Here is a 22,374-nt window from a genome sequence, read left to right on the forward strand (position 1 = left end):
TACTGTGCTCAGTAGATACTGACATGTAGTGGTTTGCTATATTTGTTTTACACACAAAAAAGCATACCAAAGCTGGTAAAATTCAGAAGTGTATAGGTATTCATCAAAGAAGCAGACTGAAAATGAAACATTTTTCAACAGCAAGATTATTGGCAGTGTTTATTGAAGTTTGGAAGTTGGAGTTTTGCTCAGAGATCTGCTCTCCTCAGCGTTCTTATGCTCAGAGAACAGCAGCTTGATGACTGTTAAACTGTCATCCATCTCAGAAAACCATGTTTTTCACTCTAAGTGGCAGATTATTTCAATATGCCCTAAACAATGGAATAATTCTTTGCTGAAAGAAAATGAGACCTATCCTATTTCCCCAATGCCATAAGGGTTTACAGTTGTGACCCATACCTATATGTTAGAGCCACTCTTTAAATGGAAATATTGATGTTTAAGTTTTCACTTCTCTTTTATAGAGTAGGATGATCTGGTAAAAATATTCAAATCAAAACCTGTGCTCGTATTTGCAAAATCATGGTCAAAACACTTGGATGTAAAATAAAATATGCGTTTTGGTAAACTGTTCTTGAACTGGGGGAAAACTGGAAAAATAACTTCCCCTAACATTTTCCCTCATCATAGCGGTTTAAGTCGCAACTGATGAGCATTCAGCTGGACCACATATAAATATTTCCCTTTTACAAAACACGGGCGTGCTTGTGTATATGCTAGGGGAAGCATATATTCTGCAAACTCTGGAAAAATCTGTCAGAAAAATCCTTGGTAAAATCTTTTAATGAACGTGCCATCAAAACAATCTTGCACTTGACCAATTTGCTTGCAGACATTGCAAAAAGAAAAATGCAAGTCTCCAAGAGGAAGTTGAGAATATGTCTCAGTGGTTAGCTGGAGTAATATCGATTTGGTATCATTATGATGTATGCTACAAAGCGGCAAACAGAAGCATCTGTTTGTCATTACGCAGGCTGGATAATGAACTCCATGATAGGAGCCGTACTTGTGTGAGATCCAAACATGCAAACACTTGGGCTGTCCAACTCTCTCAATTTGCACAATGTACAGGGTTGTAACACTTAATGCCAATGTGAATTTAAATGGAAAATGGATGAGTTAAAGAAACAGGAAGGACTGGAAATCAGGTTTAAGTTTGATTGTAATGAAGACGTGATGTCATGGGAGGGTTATTGTTTTGGAGAAATTACGACTTGTTTTGAGTCTTTCGGTCAAGCTACAAGACGTAATACTTCCTGATAGCTGATCAGTTTCCCTTCAATGAGACATGTTTTGTCTTAATTTCACTGGTCTGACGTACTAATATTAGTGTTGAGTGGAAAATCTAATAGACAAACCATCTTGTGCATGTAGTAGCTCCAAATTACATTTAACACCTTGCACTTTGAGAAGATCATAGTGTACAGTCAGCCGGTCATTACTGAATAAAAATTATGTCTTGTATCAAGGCGCATGAGACACATGTAACTAGTTCGATATCGGTTCCCTTATAATTGGTCAACTATTGAGTTTAATGGTAATTACATACAAACATTTGACCAAAAAATGCTGTGATTAGCCAACGAGAATCCAGTTTAAGAGAGTTGTATGTATGATTTGACACTTTACATAAGTTATTTGTACATTAGGTTTGCCCGGGTATGATATTAGTATGAAATTGTATACCGGTTTAAAGGGGGGAACATTATGACTAAAGCCAACTTGACAACAACAGTTCCCTTTCGTTGTCACTGGTTTCTGTGGGGTCAATGGGGTTTTGCTTAGAAAGCCTATCGACTTCGAGTATACAAAACGAGCCAATGGCAAAGAAATGCCTTACCTTGTGGGTATAAAAGGAGGACGCCGGCAACATGCAGATATGTTTTCGCTTCGGAGCCAAGAGTATCTCTTCACTCCACAGCAATTTCTGACTTCGATCTACGAGACTAGCCACTCTCTCGTGTTGGTGTCACGACAATCTGCAGCGAGTTCACATTGCCTGCTGATCTGTGCAGTGATCTGCCAGTGAGTGTGTTTCTCCCTGCTCGCTTTGACATTGCAGAGTTTTTTCTCCTCTCACAAAGGAGCTTGCACGCGGCACGTCTTTTTAAAGACGGCTCGCCCGTGCATTTCTGGTTGCGGTCGACACATTTCCGATTTTGATGGGCACATTCTCTGCTCTGCGTGCTTGGGCTTGATCACGCTAGAGCAGCGTTTGTGGATGACTCACGTTCTCCCCACGGGAACGTGACCATCGCGTCATTACGGTCGAGACTCAATGATCTCGTTAGAGAGAGAGTCCCCTCATCCACACCTCGATCTAACTGAGGTGCTAATTCGGCTAGTGGCGAGGGTGACCTGAGGGTGATGGTGTGGAACAAAGGCACCGACTATCTGTCCGTGCCCCACACCCCCCTCTTCATTGATGCAACCCGTGAGTGATCACGTGACGCCCGTGGGCCCGTCTTCGGACCCCCCGGGGGTTTCCTTTGATATTTCTAGAATCGGATCTGTTGTCCATCGCGGCATCACAGGGCGTACAAGAATCTTCAGGAAGTGAAGATTCAACAGTGCTGCCACTTTAGGGTGTGCATATGGCATTTGTCGAGTCAGATCCTGAGATGATGGCCATGCTTTCCCGGGCCGCTGCGAGCATCGGACTAGAGTGGAACCTTCCACCCTGTCCTGAGCGCTCGCTGCTGGACGATTGGTTTTTGGGTGTGGCCACTGACACCTGTCATGTTCCACTCCAATTCCTTTCTTCCCGGATGTGCATCAGGAGATCTCGAAATCCTCGAAGACCCCCATGTCTTCCAGCGATCTCTCGTTGATCTCCTCCGCCCTTCCTTCCCTCGACGGGGCCGCTGCCCATGGGTACACTGGGGTCCCCCCGGTTGAACGCTCTGTTGCGATGCTACTGTGTCCTCAGAGTGCTTCTTCTCAGCATGAGCAACCGTCCGAGGCCTGTAGTGTTTCGTCTACATTTGTGGTGAAATCCTATAGCGCCACAGGACAGGCAGCCGCCTCACTGCATGCCATGGCCATTCTGCTGGTCTACCAGACCCAGATGCTCACGGACATGCACGAGGGCGGGACTGACCCTGGGCTCTTCAATGAGCTGCGCGTCGCCACTGACCTTGCTCTCCGGGTGACGAAAGTGGCCGTACGCTCCCTGGGTCAGGTGATGCCCACCATTCTGTGGCTGAACCTGTCTGATGTGCAGGATGTCGGGCGGGCCCGTCTGCTCGACACCCCCATATCCCAGGTCGGCCTCTTCGGTGGTGCGGTTGAGGGCTTTGCCCAACAGTTCTCAACCGCCCATGAGCAGACTGAGGTTTATTCTGCCCGACGGCCCCACCGTCCGCTCAGACCCCTCAGTCTGCCCACCGCCGAAGGTGCCATCCCACGGCTCCCATTCCCCCGCCCCCGAGCCGTGCACCCCTCGTCCCCCTCTGTCTGAACCGCCCCCTTCACAAGCTGCTGTTCAAGATGCTCCTGGCCAAACACATTTTCGAATGCGTGCGGCCACAGGAATGGTTTTCAGCGATCGACCTGAAGGACCTGTATGTCTCCGTACTCCTCCGACTCAGACCGTATCAACGTTTTGCTGTCAGGGGGCGCGTATATCAGTACAATGTTCACCCATTCCGGCTAGCCCTGTCTGCTCGAAGGTTGTCGAGGCAGCCCTTGTTCCTCCATGGGAATACGGGGTTCGCATCCGGAACTATCTCTGCGACTGGCAATCCTAGCTCACTCTCGAGACCAGGTTTGCGAACACAGGGACCCAGTGCTCCGGCACCTAGCTCGTCTGGGCCTTTGAGTCAACTGGGAAAAGAGTAAACTTTGCCCCGTGCAGAGGATCTCTTTTCTCGTTATTGACTCGGTCGCCTTCTCCACTCAGCCACTGCTGACTTGCCTGCGACGATCAAGGGCAAGAGTGCGGTTCCACTGAAGTTTTTTCGGAGGCTCCTGGGGCATATGGCATCCGTAGCCGCAACATCTCCGCTCAAATTGCTCATATGACACCACTTCAGCTTTGGCTTCGCGACCGAGTCCCGAGGTGGGCATGGCAACACGGCGTGCTCCGAGTGCCAGTTACTCCGACCTGCCATCAGACCTTCACCCCGTGGTCGAATCTCAGTTTTCTACGGGCTAGTGCCCCTTGAACGAGCTTCCGGGCATGTTGTTTCTCAACACATGCCTCCAGCACGGGCTGGGGTGCCATGCACAATGGACACGCTGTCGCGAGCTCCTGGACAGGACCTAGCGCCCTTAGCATGTCTAATGCCTCGAGTTGCTGGCAGTATGCCTTGTTCTGCACCGCTCTTGCGTTGCTCAATGTCAACGCGTACTAGCCCACTCTGACATTACCGCGTCAGTAGCATACATCTACCATCAAGGTGGTCTGCGCTCCTGCTGTATGTCCTAACTCGCCCGCCACCTCCTCTTTTGGAGTCAGAAGCATCTGAGGTCGCTTCGAGCCATTTTTCCTGGAGCCCTGAACTGTGGAGCCTACGAGCTCCCACAGCTTCAGCCCCTCCCTGGAGAATGGTGACTCCATCCCCAGTCAGTTCAGCTGGTTTGGGACAGATAGATCTGTTTGCCTCCCACGATTCGACCCATTGCGCTCTGTTTTACTCCCTGTCCGAGGGCACGCTCGGCACGGACGCACTGGCGCACAGCTGGCCGCGGGGCCCCGCAAGTATGCGTTTTCCCCAATGAGCCGTCTTGCACAGATCTGTTTGAGATCAGGGAGGACGAGGAGCAGGTCATTCTGGTCGTGCCGCACTGGCCCGCCTGGACCTGGTTCTCCGAACTAGTACTCCTCGCGACAGCACCTCCCTGGCCAAATCATCTGAGGAAAGACCTCCTTTCTCAGGGACGGCCACCCTATGGCACCCTCGTCCCGATCTTTTGAACCTCCACGTGTGGCTCCTGGACGAGTCAGGTTTGAGTACCCTACAACAAGCGGTGGTGGCTACCATCACTTCCGCTAGAGCGTCGTCCACGAGACACACCTATGCGTTGAAGTGGAACCCTTCGTCAACTGGTGCTCTTCTCACCGAGAAGACCCCCGGAGATGTTCGATGAGTGGCGTGCTTTCCTTCCTTCAAGAAGGGTTGGAGCGAAGGCTGTCTCCCTCCACCCTGAAAGTCTATGTTGCCGCTATTGCCGTACACCATGACCCAGTCGAAGGTAAGTCCTTGGGAAAGCAGGACCTGATCATCAGGTTCCTGAGAGGAGCGAGGAGGCTGAATCCTCCTCGCCCTCCTCTCGTTCCCTCTTGGGACCTCTCAGTGGTTCTAACTGCCCTGCATAGTGCTCCCTTTGAGCCTTTGCAATCAGTGGAGCTAAGTTCCTGTCAGTGAAGACAGCGCTCCTGGTTGCATTGGCCTCCATCAAGAGGGTAGGGGACCAGCACGCATTCTCCGTTGACGAAGCGTGCCTGGAATTTGGGCCGGCCTACTCTCACGTGATCCTGAGACCCTGGCCTGGATATGTGCCCAAGGTTCCTACCACTCCCTTCTGGGACCAGGTGGTGAACCTGCAAGTGCTGCCCCTGGAGGAGGCAGACCCAGCCTTTGCACTGCTCTGTCCAGTACGTGCTCTCCGCGCCTATGTAGACAGGACCCAGTGTATCAGGACCTCAGACCAGCTCTTTGTCTGTTATGGTGGGAAGCTGAAGGGAAAGGCTCTCTCCAAGCAAAGGTTGTCTCACTGGATAGTGGACGCCATTGCTTTGGCATACCAGCAGCAAGGTCGACCGTGCCCCCTTGGTGTGACCGCCCACTCCACCCGGAGTGTGGCGTCCTCTTGGGCTCTAGCGCATGGCGCCTCGCTAACAGACATCTGCAGAGCTGCAGGCTGGGCAACACCTAACACATTCGCCAGATTCTACAATCTCCAAGTGGAGCCTGTGTCCTCTCATGTACTCGCTTCAACCAACTAGTACTGGACCCGCTCAGGTGTCTTCGCTTGCTCGCCATTCCACTCCACGGACGGGATGCGTGCGATATTCTCCTCAGGTGAGCTTCCCCGAAAGCCCTGAGTTCCTTCAGCACTTCTGACGTCAGCGCCAGTGTCTATTGCCTGCGTGTCGGCTAGGTCCCTCCCCTGAGTGACCCCCACATGTGTATTTCCACTGTAAGCCTCTCTGAGCATGTGTCTTTCCCTTGGCAAGCCACCTTGCCACCCCTGGGGTTGAAATATTCCTCCTGCGGCTGGACACTCCAGTGTTCTCCATATGCATCCCTCTGGGTCATATGTGTATTCTCTAAGTCAGTTTGCCATTGGCTCGTTTTGTATACTTGAAGTAAGCTCTAAGCGAAACCCCATTCGTCGTCATCCGACCTAACGTCTCCGTTCCCTACTCAGGGAACGAGTGTTACATATGTAACCGAGATGTTCATATATCAGATTGAGGCAGCATTCAAAAAGGGCAGCGAATTTGCGCAATCAATTTGAACATCTGCGTGGGGAACATTTTCATCCTAGCTGTCATGCAGAACTCCCGATTGCACAGATTTCTACTGTATTTGGCTAACAACAGCCAATATGACAGCACCTTTATGCTGTTTTCACACTACATGATTTTAGCCCTGATTTTACACTTGCTGGCAGATAAAGGCAGGGTATTTGTTCCAGAAACAATTTTTTGTAATAGTGGATGAAAATCTCTTCACATCCTGATAGAAATCACTAGGTTAAGAGATCTAAATGTATCGTCTGTGGAAGGTGTATGATTATAAAATGTTCGTCCAATCATTGCATGCGGTCCGAATACAATGATATAATTTCCAACCTGCCTTTGGAAGAGATGGAAACCGTGACGAGTTATACTCGGAGTGGTTGGTGACTTGAATTTTTGTGTTTCAATGGCAACAATTTCAATGAGGTCAGGTCAGCACTCTTTAAGTTGTTTATGTTCATTACTATTGTAATGTTATGTGTTTTGAGACATGAGGTAGTTTAATGCGTATCTTGTCTTGTGATGCTTTGCATACTCTACTGTATGTGTTCATGTGTTTTGAAGAAACCGTGGTTTCGGAGAGCGCTCTGAATGGAGGGTGCTTTAATCTCATGCTTTAAAAGCTAACTTGATATTGCTAGCCACTCCGAAAATCGACCTACCCCATCTTCAATGGAGATTGCCAACAAAAGCCAGTGAAATCAGTGTAATTTTTCAAAGATGCAAGCTTAATTTGAGTGTGCGATCACATTAGCGAAATTGTGTGGGCAAAAATGTCCTTTACATATTTTCAGTAGTGTAGTGCATGAAGAACAGCTCACAAACAACCAAGCAGCTTTCTATTGATCAAAGTGAAAATCTGTGAAAACTTGAACCCATGCGAAATTTGTGTGGGGAAATCTTTCGCCCTCACATGAAACTCCCGATTGCATGGATTCCTATTGAAATGACTGGATTTTACCTGCAAAAATTCGCTGAATGGTAAAACATGACCACACCATGAGGCTATAATTTAATATTGAGAATAAAATGAGGAAGACCAGAAACAGCGTTGTTTAGGCAATTTCCCAGCAAAAATTACCCCATAGCAAAACCTAGTGTTCAACCAGCAGTAATGCCAGTTACATGGATTTCATGGATTTCATACCGGTGTTCAAATATACTTTTGTATTGCTATATTGCATGATATAGATGCAATACAGACTGCATCAAATCAAAAGTTACTGGAGTAAAGAAAAAGTGTGTTATTTTTGTGCTACTTGCGGATCCAAAAGGGATTACAAAAATCATCATGAAACACGTTTCAAATATTCCCCTCTAAAAAGGGAAAACAGATGGAAGAAACTTCTAGATACATCCTTCACATTGTTTTATATTGTGAAACACGCAAACACAACTTTATAAACGGCTAATCAGCATTTTCTCACTTGACATCCAATAAAGGAAGCATGGACAAAACACTTCAAAGTCTGCCAAGTTTCCTCAGGGATTTTACACACGCAGACCACAGCACGGCCCTTGAAATCCTAGTGCAAACACTACAGGATGTTCAGAATGGTAAGGTCATGGGAATGTTCTTAATTCCACCTATCAAACCTCCACCCACATGCACTAATGCACACACACACACTCACGCTTGAAGAGGACTGTGTTGAAGGAGGTATTCATTTAGCCATGTGTCTTTCAGCCCAGCCGTCATTCTTTCCACTGAGGGAGTGACTAGCTGGCTTTATTCTCAGGTTAACTGGATGCTCTTCTGCCTATAATTCAAAATGAGTGATAGACAGTTGTAATTCAGATGTTATGGAACTGTTTACAGACATGTTACACTGTCATTAAGCAGACGTCTAAATACCAGACAGTTCTTCATCACAACAAATGAATAATGTGAATGAATAATGAATGTTTTATGAATTAAAGTAAAACATCTGTGTGTGTAATGAACGTCCCTCTCCTCCCAGCAGCTTGTTTATTATGGAACTTCAGGGCAGGGATTAGTCTTTTTGACCACTGAGTGTGGAGATAATTATATAATTTCCCATGGGAATAGCTTGTTGTTTTACAAGAGCATATGCATATTAAAACAGGATTTCCATCACCTAATAAACTTTGTTCAAAACATTGATTACACATATTTGTTTCTCTATTGATAAACATTTTACACCATTCAAACTTTCAGGCTTCCATGGAAATTGATAAACACGTACTGTATATACAGCACTAGTTTTAATCTACGACAAAAAAGGGGAGAAAAGAAAAGAAAAAGGAGAGAAAAATACCACACTCGTGATTTTTTAAAGCTTTTATTCTTGAAAAAGTCGTTTGCAATCAAGTGGCTAATTTACTACAAATGGTACATTAAACATCATCCCTCGGAGTAAGCAAACTTATCTCTATCTTTTACAGCATTTTTGTGTTTAATATACTCACACTCTTGCAAACTATTCTAACTAGCTTTTTTACTGATTGTATTTGGCTTCAAAATGAATAGAAAGTGTTCACTGGTAAAGATTATATTGATAAACAAAACATGTAAGAATCATAAACATTTGTTGGTCACAGATTCTGCAATAATCAAAAAGTCAATTGAAAAATCCTATTGGCTTTTTGTAGAGAGAACAACCAGAAGTTAGCATCGCAGTTATTTCAAGAAAAAAAATGATCATCCCAAGATAGGGACAGCTTTAGTTATAATAAAAAACATTAAGCCTATAGATTTATATTAAACGGCCCAAAATAGAGGGAAACCTTGCTGAATCATCCATATTGTCACGGTGTAGTGCGGGTTGAAGAAGGACTCAAAGGCAAAAGCTCCAATTCAAACAGTTTACTCAAAATAACACTCACAGGTTCAGACAAGCATGATGACAGACAGGATCACACGCATTAAGCACCAAAATACAATTAATAACCGACAAGGACATACTGAACAGAAGCAAACTAAATACAAGCATAAATCAAACATACGGTGAAAACAGGTGACACGGATGAAGATGACAATGAATAGGCTGATAAGTGAGGGAGTGAGTTCAGGTTTGGAGACAAGGAGGCTTCTGGGTAGTGTAGTGCTGACTAAGACAGACAGGTGCCGACGAAGACTGTGCCATAAGGGGGGGGTGCCCTGAAGGCTGAACCAGGCCTGGCCTCACAGAGCGGGAAGCCTCCAGGGCGGAGCAGGAAGTGCAGGCAGCTAGGGCGGTGAAGACCCTTCGGGCGGCCAGGGCGGAGCAGGACGTGCAATTGGCCAGGGCGGTGAAGACCCTTCGGGCGGCCAGGGCGGTGAAGACCCTTGGGCGGCCACGGCGGTGAAGACCCTTCGGGCGGCCACGGCGGTGAAGACCCTTCGGGCGGCCACGGCGGTGAAGACCCTTCGGGCGGCCACGGCGGTGAAGACCCTTCGGGCGGCCACGGCGGTGAAGACCCCTCGGGCGGCCACGGCGGTGAAGGCTCTGGGCTAGACGGCGCCAGCGGCGAAGGCTCTGGTCTGGCATGACAGCGCCAGCGACGAAGGCTCTTGGCTGGACGGCGCCGGGGGCGAAGGCTCTTGTCTGCCTGGACGGCACCAGCGGCGAAGGCTCTGGGCTGGATGGGGCCAACGGTGACTTCGCCGCAGGCGGTGTCCAGCCAGCCCAGAGTCTTCACCGCTGGCGCCGTCCAGCCAGCCCAGAGTCTTAGCCGCTGGCGCCGTCCAGCCAGCCCAGAGTGACCATGTACGATGACCCACACCATCTTAACATGGCCTCCAGATGGCCTCCAGATAGTTCTATGGTCATACCGGCATTTCCTGGTGGCATCCATGAAAAGTGTGGGTCTAATCCAATCTAAAATAAATCCATCAACTGCTGATCTGTAAGCGTGGTTAGATGGCTGTACTTTAAAAATTCCTCTAAGTAGGATTCAATCTTACGGCCATTTTGAAAGATGGTACACATAATCTGACTCGCTTCATTCATTTTGTGGTCGGTTGTTCTGTCACAATGTAGTGCGGGTTGAAGAAGGACTCAAAGGCAAAAGCTCCAATTCAAACAGTTTACTCAAAATAACACTCACAGGTTCAGACAAGCAGGATGACAGACAGGATCACACACATTAAACACCAAAATGCAATTAACAACCGACAAGGACAGACTGAACAGAAGCAAACTAAATACAAGCACAAATAAAACATAACAAGGTGAAAACAGGTGACAAGGATGAATGACAATAAACAATGACAATGGCTGATAAGTGAGGGAGTGAGTTCAGGTGTGGAGACAAGGAGGATTCTGGGTAGTGTAGTGCGGACTAAGACAGACAGGTGCAGGCAGGACTGTGACACATATAATCCGCTCTGTGATATACTAACGCTGTAGCACACTGTGGGTTGGGAATGATTGAGTGAACAAGTGACCGACTTCAGATGCAGCTTTAGTCAGATGCTGGTGTTATTTATAATATAGGTGGAAGAGGACATGTGTAACGGTCTGGTGGTAAGCCAACACAAAGAACACTAGTCTAATTCAGTCTAAAAAATATTTAATCCAACAACAGAAATACGCAGGATAATTTCAGAAGCATAAACTCTTTCCACACAACATGTTAACAAACACAGACAAAGAACTGAACAAAACAGGGAGTACTTATAAACTAAACACTCTCTGACAAAATCCCAGACAGCAACATAGTGTCTGCCCAGATCCGGCCCACATCTGGTACATGTGGACTCCACACGGCCCAGATATGGGCCAACACTATGTTGCTGTCTAGGATGCTTGTTCAAAATAATTTATTTGGGAAAAGTTTTTTCAGTGCATTGTGAGTCAATTTTTTTTCTTGGTTTGTTTTGCTAGAAAATAAAGACTGTACATCTCCTGGGGGTGTTTTGTAAACATTTAGAATTACAAACAGCAAGATGACAAAGTTAATAGATGAAAGCAAATTTGCCATCCACTTTTATTTCATAGACAAGAACAGTATGGAAATTCTGGACATTCTTTTGTGTTTCCATATAGAAAGAAGATAATATTAAGTCAGAACAAGATGAGGGTGAGTAAATGATGACAGCAACATTTTGATGTTTGGGAGTATTCTAGATTACTTTAGAGAGGTAACCACAGAAGCTATCTCACTGCAGCAGACACTTTGGAATCAACATCACTTGATCTTGGTTTGTTATGTCCCAGTATGGTTTGCTATGTCCTCATATCACATCAAAAACATCTGAGAGGAGCCATTCAGAGACCCCAGAACAATGATGAAGCTCTCTATTCTCAAAACAATCTTCCAGCGGGCACTCTAGAAACAAGTCACTGACGTATAAGGCATATGAGAAGTCTCGGGTCTTAATGCAAGAGTAAACAGGAGTATATGCATTTAAACAGGAGTTGGGTTATATCACACCGGTGGTCCCGTCTCCCAGTCCTTTATGATTCAGCAAATCACAGTGTGGAGGGCACAAGGCTAAACACTGGTCAGGTTTTGGTGCCTGCAGCAGGAGTCCATGAGAGTCTCTCATATTAGTTCAGTTGGCGGCTCCTCTGATGGTTTGGGTATGGTTAACTAAACTCTCTAATTGATTTCAACAATGTCTTCTTGTCCAGACATTGCTAATTTCATATGGCACCATGCATCAGACAGTATGGAGGCGGCTCAATTTATTTGAAAATACATAAACCTCCCTGCAAGAGAGACCATCTTAGAGTGGCGTGAATTGTCATTCTGGTTTGGTACTGGTCTAGTTGGTTGACTGGCTGGTTGACTAGCATGGTCTTTTTGGTAAATGTTTGACTATGATAATCATGCTAAATGTAAATTCTAATGCTAAAATGTAGCTTTCATGTTTAAACCTAAAAATCATGACTGTTATCAAACAAGTCTTCTGAACAATTCACCTATCTCGTCTGCAATTGGCTGCGGAAACCGAAAGCCCTGTTCCAAACTCATTTCAGTGGTTCAGAATATTCTTGTTTTAGATGTTCAGTCATATAAAGCAGGCGTCCTCAAATAGCGGACCTTGGTTCCGGACCGGACCGCGAGACATAATGACAACGGTAGCACCATTTTACCGTTTCTACAGTTTAAAGTAAGCAGCACGTCAAAACAATGGAGCAGTTCACACCAAAAGCACTCAGGATCGTTTATGGTAATGATCATTCGGCGCCAGAGGTGTCAATTCCAGGGGTCAGAAAGTAAAAGTCCTGCCATATGTTTATTCCACCCATTAACTAAGCCAGCTGATTTCACTAATTAGTTCTATCTCCTGGCTGAAAAACTGTGCTAATTAGCAAATCCAGGTGATTGGAACAAAATACTGAGGAGGAATTTTACTTTCTGAACCGGGACTTAACACCTCTGTTCGGCGCTATAGACCTTATGCGGCAGAGAAACAAGTGTGCAGCTTTAAATAAAAGTAATTAACTGATGAAGTGTATTTACTTACTGTAAAGTTAACGAAAGTTATCATGAGCATTGTAATGTTTGAAGCGGATGTCATAGACATAGTCAGTAGACCGGGAAGATTTTAAAACGACCAGTTCATTCGTAAATCTTACCTTCATGCGGTGGAAATACAAACCAGAAGACAGGACACAACAAGCGCTAGACTGAAAAGGAGCGGGGCTACATAAGGTCTATAGAGTGGTGCAGGTATGACATCACTTATGTAGGCCAAAATGCGGAAGCGAGTTAGCATTTTAGCAGTGACGGTTCCAGCATCCCGTGGTCAAGTTTTTTTTTTAATGAGGTTTTGGTTAAATTGCTGAAATAAGGCCTGTGTTGAACACAAGCTCAAGACACTTTCATGGTTTATTCTACGACATAAAATGCATCAATATTACATCTCTTGTGATTTTTTTGAGGCTGGCACGTGTCTCGAAAAAGGCGTGTCTTGCTAATAAGTGGCTAAATGGGACTACAGAGGCTGTCGGGGACATTAAACGTCATCACGCCAAACAAGTAAGATCAGTCCGCTTGTACAGCCTCATTATGCTTATAATTGTGCTCTTATAAACTATTCTAACTCAAACGTTCTGGGAAAATGTTTTTAGATAAAACCTGAAAGAGTTGTCGGAAGCTTAGTGATGGTGACATTGAATTCAAGCGAATGTGGTGTAGTTCGTTTATAGCCTACCTTAAGCTTTTTACTTTTGGAGACTGCATTTAGGCTTCAAAATTCATAAAAGTTGTGTTCATCTGTGAAATTTATCTTGATGGACAAAATGTGCAAGTATCATAAACTTTTGTTAAATACAGAGCTTGTTTTAGCGATAATCCAAAAGCCTATGGGAAATCCTATTGGGCTTTTGTCGAGGGAACCAGTGTGATGCTAACTGCCGGTTGGCCTACAAAGTAACGTCATCATACCTGACCCCTCTGTATACTTTATACATTATATTTTTTTATCTACAGCCAAATGCGCTTCATTCAAGCCCTTTCCGCTCTGTGCAGATTCCTTCTCTCTCCCATTAAAGACATCAGAAAGTCATACTTTCTAACCATTCAAATCAGGTTTGTGACAAAAACATATTTTTATCAACATTTAGCATTATTAGCCAGCATTTTAAGAGCATTTCATAATAAACATTATTATTATTGGGAAAATTAGTTGTAGATGGCAAGGAAAGACAATTTAAACTTTGAAATTACTTTGTTTTCTGCTCATGATGAGAGCGTTTTGATGTACATTGTACATGTATACTGAACCCCTATTTTTTTTTTCTGCCATACATAGGTAGGCTATCCAAAGGTAAAAATAATAATAGCCTGATAAAACATCTGATCTTACCTTTTAATAATCATATTGTCACAGTCATCATCTGCACCAGTCTGTCTTCGTCTGCACTACACTTCCCAGAATCCTCCTTGTCTCCACACCTGAACTCACTTCCTCAATTACCCACCTGTTCATCGTCTTCATCATCATGTTACCTTTGTGTGTACCGTTTGCTTGCCTGTACCTGTTTGTTGTTTTGTGAATTCAGTAAATGTTTGAATTGGAGACTTTTGTCACAGCCTCTTCTTCAGCTACTACTGCTACTACTGCTGCCCAGATGGAATTTTAATTGAAATATTAATTGAATACCCCTGATATAGAGTAATGATTTGGGTTTTCCCATGATATCATTTCCTGTTTTATGGCTTTCTTGTCGCATGACATAATATATAATTTTGGTTACTGTCACACCACACTGACTTTGATTTGAACTTAAAAAAAACATTACTGCGTTTTTAGTAAATAAATACATTTAGTAAATTTAAATAGAAATCAGCCTTATGAGACATTTTAGTTATAGCCTACACCACCTAGACATTTTTATTTAATCCACACACAAATATTAAAATGATTTTTAATTTACAGATTGAAAACATAACTGAAAAAGGTGTATTTTATTCATTAGCTGAATGGTTTGCATTTTTAGTTATGCTTTTAAAAACTTAATAGATCTGAGCAACAAAAAAAATAATCTCTGCGTCATTGAACCTTAAACAGAAACCACTAGCATGCTTTAAAGGTAACTTGATACGTGTAATCAGGTCTTGCTTGGTACTGCCTAAAAACTGTTTATTTTAATGCTGTTTCCACATTTAAATACACAAAAGTTCTCCTTGACAACAGCTGATAGTTGATTTTCATTTTCTACCAACCTAACAAACAAAGCCATGATTAATCTCTAAACATCAGAATATGCTGCGTTGGAAAATATATCTGTTTATATACCACCAAATCACCACCCAATTAATGTCATTTTTGCCGGTGTACAGCACTGTTCAACCAGATCAGACCTACACAGTCTCCATATGAAAATAAAACATCAGACTTGCCAGTTTGACCCCTAGTGAGTGCTTTCGTGGGTGTGCCGAATGACGCATAAAATGGGTCGATTTGTTTAGATTTGACTGATTTTGGGCACCTATCTCCCTGAAACGAGTTCAAATCTTTCTAGGACAAAAGTACCGTTTCATTTCAAGTTTATTCAACCCTTTCTTTATGTACTTTAAGATAAGATTTGCAGACAGTAGGCTATAGTTCATTTTTGTTGCACTGCTGAAAGATATATATGGCCATTATTGTGCTATACTTTATGGTTATATTAAATTAATGGTGGCTGTTAGTGGAAAAAATATTGTTTTCTTTGTACAGTAGAGTTGGACCATTTCGGTCTTTAGAGACGTTCTCTGGTAGAATACCACAATTGCTTGAAATTGGGTTTTACGCAATAGCTAGCAATACTGGACTGTGTTGTGAAAGAGGCCTGACTGTCTGCTAGTCAAAGGCCTACCCTTGGCTCCTGAACTGATTACACTATGAATAAACTGGGATACTGTTGGGATTTTAGATGCATCATTGAGGATTCTACTGAGACAGAAGACCACAGCATGGTCAGGGCTTTGTCCTGTGCAACTTCTAAAATAAGTCGCTGAGTTTATTTGGTGGAATTTGTTCAGAAAACCGCAGAGACCTCTGTTTTTGGCTTCAAGTTAGTATTTGTATTATTTTCATCTCGGCTACAACAATCGTAGCAACCTATGTTTTGGAGCAATATTTATTTATGATAATCTACACGCATACTGTAAAGTCATACAGAGAACAATTTTTTTGGGGTAAAATTTTGGTTGCACTTTATTTTGATGGTCCACTTTAGACATCCTTCTAACTATAAGTAACTTTGCAACTACATGTTAACTAACTCTCATTAGAGTATTAGTAGACTGTAGTAGATTGTAAGGTTTTAAGGTTCAATTTAGTAGAATAAGTTGACGTGTAGTTGCAAAATAATGTTTAGTTAGTAGAATATCTGTTAGGGAGCATTAAAATACAGTGTTAGCAGATATTAAGCAGACAGTCTACTAATACTTTAAATTTTGAACTTTCTATTCATCAAAGAATCCTCAAAAAAATGTATCACCGTTTCCACAAACATATAAAGCAGCACAACTGTTTTCAACTTTGATAATAATGTTTCTTCAGCAGCAAATTAGCATTTTAGAATGATTTCTGAAGGATCATGTGACACTGAAGACTGGAGAAATGATGCTAAAAATACAGCTTTGCTGTATTTTGGTTTTGAACAACCTTAGAATGCACCTCTATTACAGAAACGAATAAACTGGTCCAATTTGGGCACAAAATTATTAAACTGACAAAATGAACAAAACACATGCATCTTTTAATCACAAAGTGGTATGCATTTGTTAAAACTAAATTGCTTAAATGAAAAATGTCCTCAACAAATGAATAATCATGGCCTTTTGAATGAATTTTCCCTGACGTTCTTCCATGACCTGGATGTTAATTTCCCAAACAAAACAAATATTCTCCGACACATCATCCACCAAAATCACAGACGGCCACTGAAAGCACTACTCTTCTGTTGTTGCTTCATCTTCAGCTTTGTTGTGGCCTTTAATTAAGCGGCAAGCAGTTTGTTCTGCCCCCAACAGAGTCACCACAGAACAGCGTGTTGGTGGTTTTCAGCATGGGGTGCTTCTCCATGGGTGGGAGGAGTGAATGTCGCCTCAAATCTACTGGCAGAGGAGGTCAGACAAGTTCGGGTGACATGCAGGCCTGGGGCAGAGGAAGTTCATCGGTGCATGGCGTGGCTGAGATCTTGTGTTACCCGTGAGAAGCGGAGGAGGATGTTTTTTCCAGAGTGGACTGTCAGAACGCCAATCTGTGGGTATTAGCAGAGAGATTGTAAGCAGGCTGAGCCATTGCTTTTGCTATAGTCTTGGGTTTTGTGCCAGTGCCAGACCAGAGAAAGCAAATATTTTGCTAGTCTTGCAGCTGTGCAGGTTCCATGTAGAGTGACTTCAGGTTGGAAAATGGCCAAGCCTCAGCGGGGAAACGGTCAAGATAAAAAACACTCCAGCAAAACAATATTGGCCATAATTAGAGTGTTAAATCACATGGGCTTTGAGGACTATGAGTGGCGTCAGCGCCCTGGTCTATCCCTCTCTTAAGGTCCCGTCAGGACAGAAGAACATCACTGTAGTGGACTAAAGAGCACTCATCACTACTCAGTCTTTCCTCAAGCTGTTTCATAACAGTTAGGCCAACACGGTGACAGATTTCCAACCAGTGTGTTGTATTTTGGCTTCACACCCTCATGATGGCTTAAACATTTGGGATATAATCTGTCATATCATCACTGTTGATGCTGCTTGCCAGAGTTTTCATCATCAACTACTTTGGCAGTTTTATTGCTCAGAGGTTGCTCTTTCATAGCTCAAGAGACTTAATGCAGTTCTCAGTCATGTCTTATTTAAGTACAATATTTTTCCTCAGATGTTTTTTCAAAAATTCCTTAACATAATTAAAAATAAACATAATCGAAATTACTGTTGAAATACAGTACAGTAAGAGAGCTATACAGCTTGGTTTTATAAGGTGTGTGGGCACTTGTGAAGACATAAAACCATCATAGGCTGGTTTAAACTTTTTTTTCCAGAAGGAAGCACAGTATATTCAAATGAATGACTTTTGGAGAAAAAATTCTAAACCATGAAAAAGAAAGCCTGTAGACTAGGAAAGCCTGTAGACTGATTTTTATGTGAACTTGGGATGTTTTTGTTGGGAAAATGAAAAGGATGTGGTGGTGATGGCGCAGTGGATAAGACACATGCCTTTGGTGTGAGAGACCCGTGTTCGAATCCACTGTGAGACACCAATGTGTCCCTGAGCAAGACACTTAACCCCTAGTTGCTCCAGAGGCGTGCGACCTCTGACATATATAGCAATTGTAAGTCGCTTTGGATAAAAGCGTCAGCTAAATGAATAAGTGTAAATGTGACGTTTATGCGTGCTAAAGAGAGCCTCTCTTCCTTTCAAGGACACATGAAACTAATGCTTATACAATGTTCAGGATAATGCCGAAAGAGACATTCTATACTGCAATGTCAATGTGTCATGCAAAGAAAAGGGATTAATTCAAACTATAGTCTCACATAGTCACATCTATATAGTCTATAAGCTGCGTCCCATTTCAGAGGCTGCATCCTTTGAAAGCTGAATGTGTCACAGCGACACAAGGAAGGCTGTCCCAATTACAAATGTCTTTTGAATGCGGCCTGCAAATGTGTTCTTCGTTTCCTGGGTTGGGAAGGATAGAACTGATGAATCCTTTGCAGTCTAGTCTATCCCAAGAGTCATTGTGTGCCGGTGATGATTGAATTTGTTTTAGAGAAAATGTTGGATTACACTTTTAAATGTAAATAGGTCGTCCCGCCATTTTGTTGATTATGGTGATGCCAGCCTTTGTGGGTTTTTCCGGCTGGACTCAACGTGATGATGAAAGGCTGCCGGCCTGATGATGGACCACGAGGCACATTCATTGAGTACGTGGACTGGGTACTTCTTCAGTGCGGATCCCCCTTCACCAAGATCCCACAGTCCATGTACGCACACTGCACCCACAGCCATGCTCCCAGCGGAGCACAATATCCAGCGCACCGCAAACCCACGATTACACAGCCGAAGCCAAGCAAAGATTTTATTACCAGAGCCCACCACAGACCCAGCGGCCAGAAGAGACAAATCTGAACAAGTGTGTGAGCTAGCCCTAATTTCCTTCACACATCTAACCCATGAGGACAGTCATCCCCATGCCCGAGTCAGTTAATAAGGGTATGTTAACCAATCCCTTTATCCGTTCCTCTCAAGTGTGCCTCACAAGTCCAGAAAAGTAAAGGTAAAGAATTTCGATCGCCCCTTGATGGCTGACAGCAGTATAGGTCATAAACCCCGCCCTCTCCATGTAATCGAATGTAATCGAATGTAATCGCCAAACTAAAAAAATGCAATAACATTTTGAATATTTTTTTTTCAAAAGATGCATTCTTTTTAGTAATTTTAGTTCTAATCATGCAGACATTCTGTATGTTCAAGTGTTCATTTTCCCAATAAGTTCTCAGTCAGTCGTCTCCCTGGTTCCGCATGGCATCTCAAGAATGGCGCCTCCCTCCTTCGACTCCGATGTGGGCCTGCCTCCTGGTGATCCTGTTGGGGGTTACTCCCTGGCTCCTCCTCTGTGGTTGTTGATTCTGCCAGCTCAGTGTCATCCTCCTAAGCCCTCACCCACCCTCCTCTGTTGGACTTTTTGTTCTTATTGTTTTATATATAACTTTTAATTTTGCACTGTTTTCCCATTCTGTTTCATAGGTTTGTTAGTGTTTCAATGGTGATTCATTATCTGATTAATTCCCTGCACATGTGTCTCGTTTCATTTTATAGTTTGCCTGTGTATTTAGTCCTGTTTTCCTTTTCAGATTTCGTCTTTATGTAGTGATTGTTCTTTCGTGTTTTCTTGATATAGCTGATAAGCTTGAGTATTTGTATTATTTTGAATTTGTTATAAATAAACACTTGCTGCACCTAGATCCAGAACTCTTTTTTCATCCTTGCTGCAACCGTTAAGTTTTAGGCTGGTTTAAGTCATTTATAGGAAGTATTCCTGCTTCAGATGAATGACGTTAGAGCTAAAGCACAAGTAGTTCTATGTAAAAACTGTGCCCTTTTAAAAAATAACCATTGGACATGACAAATGTCCAGAAAGCATTTGACACAACAGCAGGCCTTCTATATCAAATGTCAATCTTGTTAGCATGATTTAGTTTAGTAAACTGTTGATAATTGAAAAGTGGATATTTGTAGAAATGTCAACATTGAATTAATTATTTTTTCTTATAGAACTTGTAGAACCTCATGAACTTGAGCATAATTTGTATGTCAAATTAGACCATAAAACTGTCAACCCTGCTACCTTCTAGGCTGGTTATAGCTATTTTTTTAGGAAGTATTCCCGCTTAAGATGAATTACTTTTGGGGGGAGAATGGAGCTAAACCACAAACAGCTCCATATATGATTTACATCTCTAATAAATCACTTCAGCATAATAGCAGCCTGTCTTATTGTCAAATACATGGTGCTTTGTATTTGTAAAAACTTATCAAACCATCACTCATATAAAATGAATACATTTCCCAATGCTTAATCATACCATGTTGGAGCAACTAGTTCAAAGGCGCCCAATTCTCAGTGGAGCTGTAGTGTAGTATATAAGTAAATAATTTTGTGCCGTAACTAGTTTATTTGTTTGTTTGTCCCTTTGCGCGTGAGAGCGAGCGAGGATTGTAGGCGCTGTCAGCCAGCAGCCAAGGCGTGCCTCAATAAGCCGGTCTTGTGGAGCCCATTTTCTCCAGGAAGCACTGTGACTCAGTTGTGGTTGACTGTGGAGATCTCTACATGTTACAGCCCTGCCAGTGGCATGTTTTTCCTAGTTCACGTTGAGGTCCTCTTATATACTGAAGTATCTTCCTCTTGCCCTTCTAACAGATATGATGGCTAATATTTCAGTTAGCACATAAGCAAATGTTTCACCCTGTATGTAAAAGAATACTGACGTGGTCCCTAGCGATAAAATTCTATCTTTTGCAGGCGCAGTCGCTTCAAGCCTGTGCAATCTCGCCTGTTTTATTTTTCTGCACAGCCAGGTTGCATTTCATGACTCTTTCTTCCAGACAATGCCTTGGAATAATAAAAGTGTGAAAGGGCAACTCACATGAGTCTTGAATTGAAATCTCACAATGCTTGGAAAATGGTCAAAGAGAAAAACAAAAGGGGTAATTTCATAGAGAATCCATATATTTGTCTTTTCGACACCAATGGATAATGGACCCCAGATCTGCTGGGTGTATGCTGTGGTTTATTGCTGTCTGTAGATTTGTATTATTCCCCCCCAGAATTCTTGGGTAATATGGGTAATGCTGTGACCTAATTCTGATGGGGAACCACCCACAGGAAATCCCCCAGAATGCTGCTGAGGTAATCAGGGTCTTGCAGACCTACCAGTAGTTCTGATTTGTGGGTCATCGGAGTTGTGCGATATGAAAGTGTAGAATGATCCCTCTTAGTTTCATTGACCCAGAACAACACCTCTCGGAAATGTCTCTTTGAATCGTGTGTCAGAAACAACAAAGTTTCCTTTGAGTTTGGGTTACCTTGGGAACTGATCTTTCCACAACTACCTCTCCACCCCACGCACAGGAAAACACACTCACCAAAAAAAAAAAAAAAAGCGTTTATCAAAAGACAGGGAAGCTGTCACAGGAAACGGCATGTTTAATGCAGTGAACACATTTACATGAGAAACTGTTCCAGTGCAGGAACACGATTGATCGTGGTTCAACCAAAACACAAGGTAGCTACCTTATTGCTAATCACACAGAATTGACCCACATTATTTCATTCAGTAAGCAGGGAAAAGACCTTTTGAAGATCAAGAAAACTTTGCCAAGGGATGTAAAAGCAGATGTTGAGCTAAATTTTGGCCACATTTGAATCTGAACTCCATGACAAAATACAGCTGACTTTTACTGTGTGTTAGTTTACTTGTAGTTTACCGAAGGTCGTGGGTTCGTCCTTGTGTCATTGCCCACAACTGAGGTGCCCTTGAGCAAGGTGCCTATCCCCTAATCACTCCCCGGGCACAGCAGCAAAAAAAAAAAAAAAACAACAAAAAAAAGCTGCCCACTGCTCCTGGTGTGTGTTCAAAAATCACTGCTGTGTGTGTGTGTGTGTGTGTGTGTGTGTGCACTTGGACGGGTGAAATGCAGAGCACAAATTCCGAGTATGGGACACCATTGGCTTCAATTTCTTCATGTGGACACTTTTTGAATCTGTTATCACTCTTGTTTTCAACGTCTTGCTACTGTATGTTAGCAAATATGTACACAAAATACATAGAAGATAATATTTTGTTGTTGTGAAATTCAACAGTAAAACTGTCAACCCTGTTAACATCAACCCTGTTGCCTTTCTGATCATAGCACAACTTTTATTAATTAATAAATAAATAAATTGTGCAATATATCAATTAATTCTAAAACATTAAAATTGATAATAATCAAAAATGAAAGATGACACAAATAA

The sequence above is a fragment of the Siphateles boraxobius genome, unplaced genomic scaffold (assembly GCF_051911475.1).
Source record: "Siphateles boraxobius isolate OS27281-9 unplaced genomic scaffold, OSU_SipBor_1 7, whole genome shotgun sequence".
NCBI lineage: Eukaryota > Metazoa > Chordata > Actinopteri > Cypriniformes > Leuciscidae > Siphateles > Siphateles boraxobius.